Source organism: Orycteropus afer, unplaced genomic scaffold, assembly GCF_000298275.1.
Source record: "Orycteropus afer afer isolate SDZICR_OR568_19922 unplaced genomic scaffold, OryAfe1.0 scaffold00154, whole genome shotgun sequence".
NCBI lineage: Eukaryota > Metazoa > Chordata > Mammalia > Tubulidentata > Orycteropodidae > Orycteropus > Orycteropus afer.
In genome coordinates, this window is record NW_006921741.1 from 7,036,641 (window position 1) to 7,045,046 (window position 8,406).

An 8,406-nucleotide genomic window follows, 5' to 3' on the forward strand; every position below is an offset into this window, starting at 1 on the left:
AACTTGAGGGAGGGAACCCACACTTAGGAAATCACTGAGAAATCACCAACACCCATGGGCAAATTGAGGAAGAAGAAAGTAATTTTCCTGAAAAAGGGTCAGTCTTTGTTAATCCAAGAGGGGTTGGGAGGATGGGTGGAGAGGGGACCATCAAATGATACTGGGATGGATTGGGGATGTACTGGAGCACTAGTGGACTTCTTCAAAAAACAGAAGAGGAGCAGATCCACTTCTTCTCTGGGGGCAAACTTCTAGGTCACCAGGCTTATTTTTTAGCCTTGATGAGGCTGTCACTTCCCTAAGTGAAACTTTCATGCTGTAGATTTAGCACAAAGTTGTCAGCAGTGAGATAGATACAATTCGGTGATGTGTTTTGGAGATGTTTTGTGCTGCCTGGATCTTGCACAGTTTGATAGAGCAAGGTTCTTGCTCAGAGCTTATCCTAGCACCTTTATGGCCTTAGTCTCACCTTCAGCCTGCATGATCTTTTGCCACTGTTCCTGCTTCACCTTTTCCTCTGAGAACTTGTTGGGCCACCTGTTTGGCTTCTATAGCAGCAGTGTACTCTCAGCTAAAGCTCAGTTCTGTGATGGCTACATCATCCAGGATGAGGCTGAAGATCTTGGCTCTCTCTGTCAGCTCCCATCAGCTCAACAGCAGCACTTGGACCTGTTGGGTGATCATCTATGAAGCACTGAACTTGTCCACCACACTCTTGAGCATCTTGTTGACTATGAATGGCAACAGTATTTGTTCTTCATAGACAGGTGCTGGTACATGGTGGGAAGTTTCAGGGTGGTGTGCTGAGAGAACACTCACAGGGAGATGTTCACCATCTGCAAGTCTTTGGAGCCTGTGGGGGAGGAGATTTTTCTGGCCCTGGTCCAGATATCATAGATGATGGAGCATTAGAACCAGGGGATCCTGAAATGAAGGCCCTTGGCCAGGATGGTGTCCTGCTGCACACCACCCATCTGATTAAAGAAGATGGCTCTATATCCTCCTTCCATAGTAAACAAAGACAGGCGGACACTATAGGCCATGGTGCCAGCTCCCAGCAGCAACTTCAGTGCCATGTCCACACCCTGAGGGCCAGCAGGCAGCTGTCACCCTAAGTCCTTTTAAGTTCTGGGCCATATCTGGCCAGAGGCCAGTGGGACCAATCAGAAAAGGATGCCTTCTGTCTCTACCCTGCCCCAGTTCAAGATCACACCCTTCACATGTAGGTCTGGGGCCTGCAGTGATAGCAGGATAGAAAAGCTGTTTGTGTATTTTCCAAGGTTTTTTTCCACCCCCCCACCCCCCCTTATCTAGCTTCATTCTGCTGTGGTCAGAGAAAATACTTTCTATGACTTCAATCTTTTTAACATATCCATGTGCACTGGAGTAGAATGTATATTGTACTGTTTTGGGGTGGAGTGTTCTATGTGTCTATTAAGTCTAATTGGTTTATAGTGTCATTCAGGTCCTCTGTTTCCTTGTTGATCTTTCTAGATGTTCTTTCCAATATTGACAGTGATGTACTGAAGTCTCCAACTATTATTGTAGTACTACCTATTTATACCTTCGATTCTACCAGTGTTTGTTTTATATATTTATGTATCCTGATATTGGGTACGTATGTATTTATGACAGTTAAATCTTCTTGATTAATTCATTCTTTTACCATTATATAATGTCCATCTTTATCTTTTCTGAGAGATTTTGTCTTACCATTCACTTTGTCTGATATTAAGATTGCCAGCCCAGCTCTCTTTTGGTTATTACTTGCGTGGAATATTTTTTTCCATTCTTTCACACTTTCAACCTATTTGTGTCCTTGGATTTAAAGTGCATCTCTTGTAAATAACATACAGTTGAATCATGTTTATTTGTTTATTTTTAAACCCACTCTCTGCCTTTTGATTGGACGCAGTTAGTCCATTTATATTCACTGTAATTACCGAGAAGAAGTGACTTACTTCTGCCATATTGTTATTTGTTTGTTTGAAGTCTTTGTTCTTTTGTGTTTTGTTGGTTTATTGTAGTGAGCTTTTTTGATTCCCTTCTCCTTTACTTTTGTGAATCTTTTTAATATATTTTCTTAGTGGTTACCATGAGTGTTACATTTAAGAGCATGTATTTATAACATTCAAGGGCAAATTGGTACCAACTTTACTTCAGTAACATACAAGTAATTCTATACCTATACCATTCATATCCCCCTCATTTATTGTTATCACTAATTTCATGTTTATATTTCATGTGATGTGTAACATAATTTTATACTTGCCTTTTAGGTATTTGTTATTAAAAAACATGAAGGACATAACATTTAGAATTATCAAGTATAGATATCTTATGACTAGCCCTTATACTTGTTCATGCATTTCCCTTTATTAGGGATCTTTCTTTTTATGTATAGCTTTGAATTACTTTCTAGTGTCTTACCCTTCCACCAAGTGAACTCCCACTGGCATTTTTTTGTAGTGTCTTTTTGATAGATACGAACTTCCTCAGCTTCTGATTGTCTGGGAATGTTTTCATTTCACCCTCATTCTTGAAGGATAGTTTCACTGGGTATATTATTTTTGGTTGACAGCTTTTTTTTTTCAGCACTTTAAACATATCATTACATTGCCTTCTGGCCTCCAATATTTCTGGGGAAACACTGGCACAGAGTCTTATTTGGGATCCTTTGTATGGACTGCTTCTTCTCTGTCACTGCTTTCAGAATGCCATAGGGTTTTCAGTAGCTGTAATCTTAGGAAGTAGATAGTCAGGTCTTTCTTTTGTGGTGCTACTGGGTGGATTTGAGCCACCAACCTTTTGGTTAGTAGTTGAGAGCAAACTGTAACACTCAGAGATTAATGAGGTAAAATGGAATAATTCAATTTTTAAGCAGAATTTAGAGGAAATATAAAAACTGAGGACTTTTGGACTAAAAAATAAATATGCTTTTTATTCCCAGCCTCTCCAGATGGTGAAGAGTTCATAAAGAAATTGTCTTAAGGAAATGATTAAATCCAGTGTGTAGCTGTACAACTCTTTATTAAGAATGTATAAAGATATAAGATTGTTTTCCCTCGATCCTCTCAGTTACACAAAAGGGCTTTTTAGCAAGGATGTTTTCCAACAGTTTCCTGACTCTTAATTGAAAGTGTATGTCTTTTAACCCAAAATGGAAAGTGTATGTTTCAAAGAGATTTGCAGATATGTCTTCTTTCTAGTGGATTAGAATTTGATACATAAGGAGTTCCCCAGAATTTTTAAGGAATGATTATTGGTGGAAGCACTGCTTGCTTGGACAGTAAAATCTTATGTACCCTTCAGTTCAACACTTTTCAATGTTTCTATGGTAAAAGTTTATATTTACATTCTAAAGCCAGAATATAATATTTTAAAAATGATGTGTGGAAAAATTAAAGTTATATTGCAAAAAAAAATTGGTAGACAATTAGAATCATATATTGCTATTTTGAAAATCTTGCCTAGTATCAACAAAGGGTCTGTGTATCTTGAATGTTACCAAGATTAAGAGGTACCACAGTGTCATACTTAGTGTGACTCATATTCTGCCATTGTGTACTTTTCAGGTATGCATTTCTACCATGATTTATGTAGAAGTGAAAAATTTTAGTTTTATTAATTCCTTTGCATTGGATCTTAAGAACTCTTCTGATCTTTTTCATCAACATCTTCCAAAGCTAGACTCATGCAATATGAACGTTTTTCAGCTCAGTATCAACCATCTCTTCAAAGCCTTTGGATTTGGCCATAAAATGCTAGATTAGTTTCCTTCATTCACTGTTCATCTTTTTCTTTTTTTAAATTTTTTATTAATGCTTTTAAATCGTGGTGAATGAATACATAAATTTTTTTTGACATTTCAACCATCTTCATATATACAGTTCAGTGACACTAATTACATTCATCATGTTGTTCAACCATCACTCTTATCCACTCCCAAATTAGACTGTCATACTTAACAGGAGACACTCTGTGTCCCCTGAGCATAGAGTCCTTTTTTCCCCTCCATCCTTCAACAATGAATCTTTATGGACCACTGACAGAGGAATCATAGAATCACTGTTTTTTTTTTTTTTTCGCAGTGTTTCCTCCCTTCCCCTCCCACCCCTGGCAGCCAGCAAAGAAAGTTTCCCTCTATATATAAACCTTTCCTTGACCCTCCACAACAACAAACCAATACTATATTTGTCCTTCTGTGATTGACTTATTTCACTCAGCATAAGGTCCTCCAAGTTCATCCATATTATGTGGTGTTTTGCAGACTCTACATTATTCTTTAGTGCTGCATAGCATTCCATTGTGTGTATGTACCATAGTTTGGTCATCCACTCTTCCACTATAAATCTTAGAGATAAGTCCCTTGCCAGATATGTAATTATCGGCAAATATGAAGTTGTTACTGTCATTTTTGTTATGTGCTTTTTCGTGATGTCGATTTCTTTGTTCCATATAATTTTCTATGCTGAGCTCGTTTTGTTTATGAATTGTGTTATCACTTCCTTTGTTGCTATTGTTTTAGTATTTGCTCAATATTTATGCTTGTCCTCTTTTTTATTTTGATGTGAAGGTTTATCATTTTTCTTTGAGGTTACCCTGTGATTTATAGTTTTCTTCCCAAGTGGAGAACAGTCCATTCTATCTTATAGTTGTCTTGACTTCTCTACCATCTAGAAGTTCTGTAACAACACAGTTTTTTTCCCCTCTTTTTGGTTTGTAGTTGTCCTCATTTGTCAATTGATGTCTCTGGTTCCCTGTTTATAATCTTGGAGGCTTATTTACTTCGTATACTTCCATAGCTGGGTTGGTTTCTGGGTTGTGTCATAAGGTATGTTAATTGTCAGTTGTTGCTGGCTGTTGTTGCTTCTCGGTCCAAAGGGCTCCCTTTAGTATCTGTTGTAAGGTTGGTCTGGATTTAACAAATTCCCTTAATTTCTGCTTATCTGGAAATGTCCTAATTTCACCATCATATTTGAGGGACAATTTTGCTGAGTACATAATTCTTGGTTGGAAATTTTTCTCTTTCAGGGTTTTATATATACCATTCCCTTGTTTTCTTGCCTGCATGGTTTCTATTTAGAAATCCAAACTTAGTGTTATTGGTTGCCCCTTGTAGATAACTTTTCATTTTTCCTGTGCTGTTCTCATGATTCTTCTTTGTCTTTGATGAGTTTGATGATGATATGTCTAGGTGATTTTCTTTTGGGATCTATCCTATTTGGGGTTCCTTGGACTTCCTGAATGGATATATTCTCATCTTTCATCATACCAGAAAAATTCTCTTCTAAAAAATCTTTGACAATTTTCTCTGTAGTTTTATTTGTCTCTTCCTGTTCTGGAATTCCAATGACATGTAGGTTGTTCCTTTTGATGGTAACCCACATGAACCTTAGGTTTTCTTCATTTTGTTTTGATCTTTTTTCTGATTGATCCCTTTCCAAAGAAGTATTGAGGTATTTGCCTTCAATTTCCCTAATTCTGTCTTCCATTGATTCAATTCTGCTCCTTTGCTCATTCAATGTCTTATCTATTTCTGAAAATTTAGTATTAATCTTCTGGATTTGTGTGTGTAGATTTTGTATCATTTCTAATTTTTCATTTATTTTGTCATTTTGTTCTTGTATTGTCTTTTTAAATTGTTCTAGGGTTTTCTCTGTGTTTTCCTTGATCTGTCTCTCAATTCATTGAAGATACCTAAATATAATTCTCCTGAATTCCTTATCAGGGAGTACCTATGATGCTTCTTCCTCAGGGGTATGTTTTGGGTCTGTATCCTGGTCCCTTGTTTCTCCTGCTTAATCTCGCTTCTTTGTGTGAATTGTGATGCTCTGTTGTCTCTGAGGCATTGTGACATTTTTGTGTTTATATTTAATTGATGATTGTATGTTGGAGTGACTTGCCCATGATTTTCATTTCCTTTGTTTTGTTTTATGTCATCTGTGCAAGCAGGGTACTGTTCTCCTCTATTCGCTAGTTGACAGTACTTACACACTCACCACCTGTCTCCTTTCCTGCTGTCAGCCTCTCATATGCCCCTGCCAACCTTGGCAAACAGAGCCTATTCTTAGGTCCCTGGAATCCAAATGAGATTCCTAAAGGGTTTAAAATCCTAAAGGGTTGCCCCTTGTAAAGATTCAAAATGGCTGCCACATGTATACAAAATGGCTGTGCGCTCCAGACAGCGAAAAGTCAACAGTTCAGGTTGTCTCCCTCCTTGCTGTTTCCCTTCCTAGTCATAGGCTACCGGCACAATTGTCTCTGCAGCCCTTGGTGACCAGGGCTGATCTTTAGGTCAATTCTCAGGTCCCAATACCACTTGGAAATATTCAGGCTGTTGGTCCTGTCAGAGTAGCTGACAGTCCACAGCTCTGATTGTCTCTGTACTCACTGTTTTTGTTCAGATTTTTTCACTAGTGGTGCCTAATCCACTTGTGTACAGTTCCTTTCAAAGCTCAGGGCTCCAGGATTATCTTCTGTATCTCTGTCCATTGGTTTTTCTTTTCTCTGTTGAAGAGAGTCTGTGTCGCTTGTTTGTCTATTCCTCCATCTTACTGGAAGTTCCATTCACTGTTCATCTTCTGGGGGAGAAACCCTTTGCTTCACTTGTTGATGAACTCTTCAGTGTTTTTCATTTTATTTTTTAAATGAAGAGGCAACAATGAAAGCCCAAGAGAGTATCCAGTCAAGCCATTGGCCAGCCTAAGAGGATAAACAGTGCATGGAGATGCAATGTGTAACATTACATTTAAACTCAATTGTGGCATAATCAACAGTTCTCTTAAAAAACAGTCCAATGTATTTTTTAATACCATATGAAGAAATTTACAAATGTAAACTACTGAAGTGTGAGTAAAGCTCCACTTTGCAATTTTTTCTTTTTTAATATAAAAGCATATTATCACCACCCCCTGAGGATTTTTAATGGCTTCCAGTTCATGCCAATTGTTGGGGTGGGATTCCAGGTAAGATTTGTATCAGGTTCTCTAGCCAGGTTTGAGTTCTAGTGGCACACTAATGGTGTCTCCACTATTTGGGTGATGAGCACTGGTCTAAGTTGACAACATTGCTAAGTGGCTCAGGGTTTGGAAAGGCTAAGGCACTTGACTGCTAACCAGAAGGCTGGCGGTTCAAACCCATCAGCCACTCCTCAGAAGGAAGGTTGGGCAATCCTACTTCCGTAGTGATACTGCCTGGGAAACCCAAGGAGGGGTCGCTATGAGTCGGGCCCCACTCGACGTTAAATAATAACAACAACAATGACCTACTGCCCTTTTCCTACACAGAAAGTGTATGAGCATGGATGAGATTTTATAAGCCTTCCCAGGCACCACAGATCCCAGAAAGCCCAGCAACTGGGACCAGTTCAATTTTAACCAGCAGGCAGCCTTAGTTATTGCTTGGCGGCAGTTGTGGGGAGGACGTTTGTCCCAGGCTGTCCTCTGGCAACCCTTTTCGTCCACTAGCTCCCAACAAAGATATTTAATCCCTTTCTTCCACCATCAGCCCTACTTGGCCGGCTTTGAGAGGTTAGAGGCTGGAGTACCAAATCAAAAAAAGCAAACTCATTGCCAAGGAGTCGATTCAGACTCATGGAGACCCTATAATAGGGCAAAGTAGAACTGTCCTATAGGAGGTTAGCGGTTCAAACCCACCAGCCAGCCACTCCTCGGAAGGAAGGTTGGGGAATCTACTGATACTGCCTCGGAAACCCAAGGAGGGGTCGCTGTGAATCGGGTCTGACTCCACCGCACATAACAACAACAACACAGGGTTTCCAAGGCTGTAAATCTTTATGGAAGCAGACAGCCACATTTTTCTCCCAGAGCAGCCAGTGCTCACCTGTCAGGAGGCTGGTTAGCCGGCTAGCATCCAAGCGCTTTAACTACTGAGCCACTAGGGCTTCTTAAGATTGGCGTATAATCTGGTCTAAGTCATCTATCATTGAGCACCCTCTAAAGCACTCGCGCTTCAGTGCCCCACACGGCGTGAGAGTGGGTAGGCAGGCGCATCCTGAGCTCCCAGGCGGTGAAGGAAGGTCTAGGGGCGAAGATTCTTAAAAGCACTCAGCTTCCCCAGCCACGTAGTGTTCTAAAGCGTGGGCGCGCTCTGAGCCCGCGGGAGCCCGCCCCCGGCAGAGACCCACTTGAGAGAGCGCGCACGCTCCGCCTTTTCCCGCCTCCCTGGTGCGCGTCCCGCCCCCTTGAGCGGCGATACGCTGAGCGTTCAACATCCGAGGACTTTGGCCCCGAGTAACCCTTCTCGCGTGACCTTTTCCTTCCATTCCTCACCTCCCGCGGGGGGCGGGGAGAGCGCGCGGCTGCTGGGCGCTCGCTCCCCAGTTCCCCTCATCCCTTCGTACTCCCAGCTCTTCCCCTCCGAACCCCACCGCGGCTCCTCGTC

At 40.7% G+C, this 8,406-nt stretch overlaps 1 pseudogene; it reads right to left on the bottom strand.

Annotated features, from left to right (window-relative positions):
* Nucleotides 1-265: 265 nt before the first annotated feature.
* Nucleotides 266-2,526, bottom strand: LOC103201559 (annotated as a pseudogene).
* Nucleotides 2,527-8,406: the final 5,880 nt, after the last annotated feature.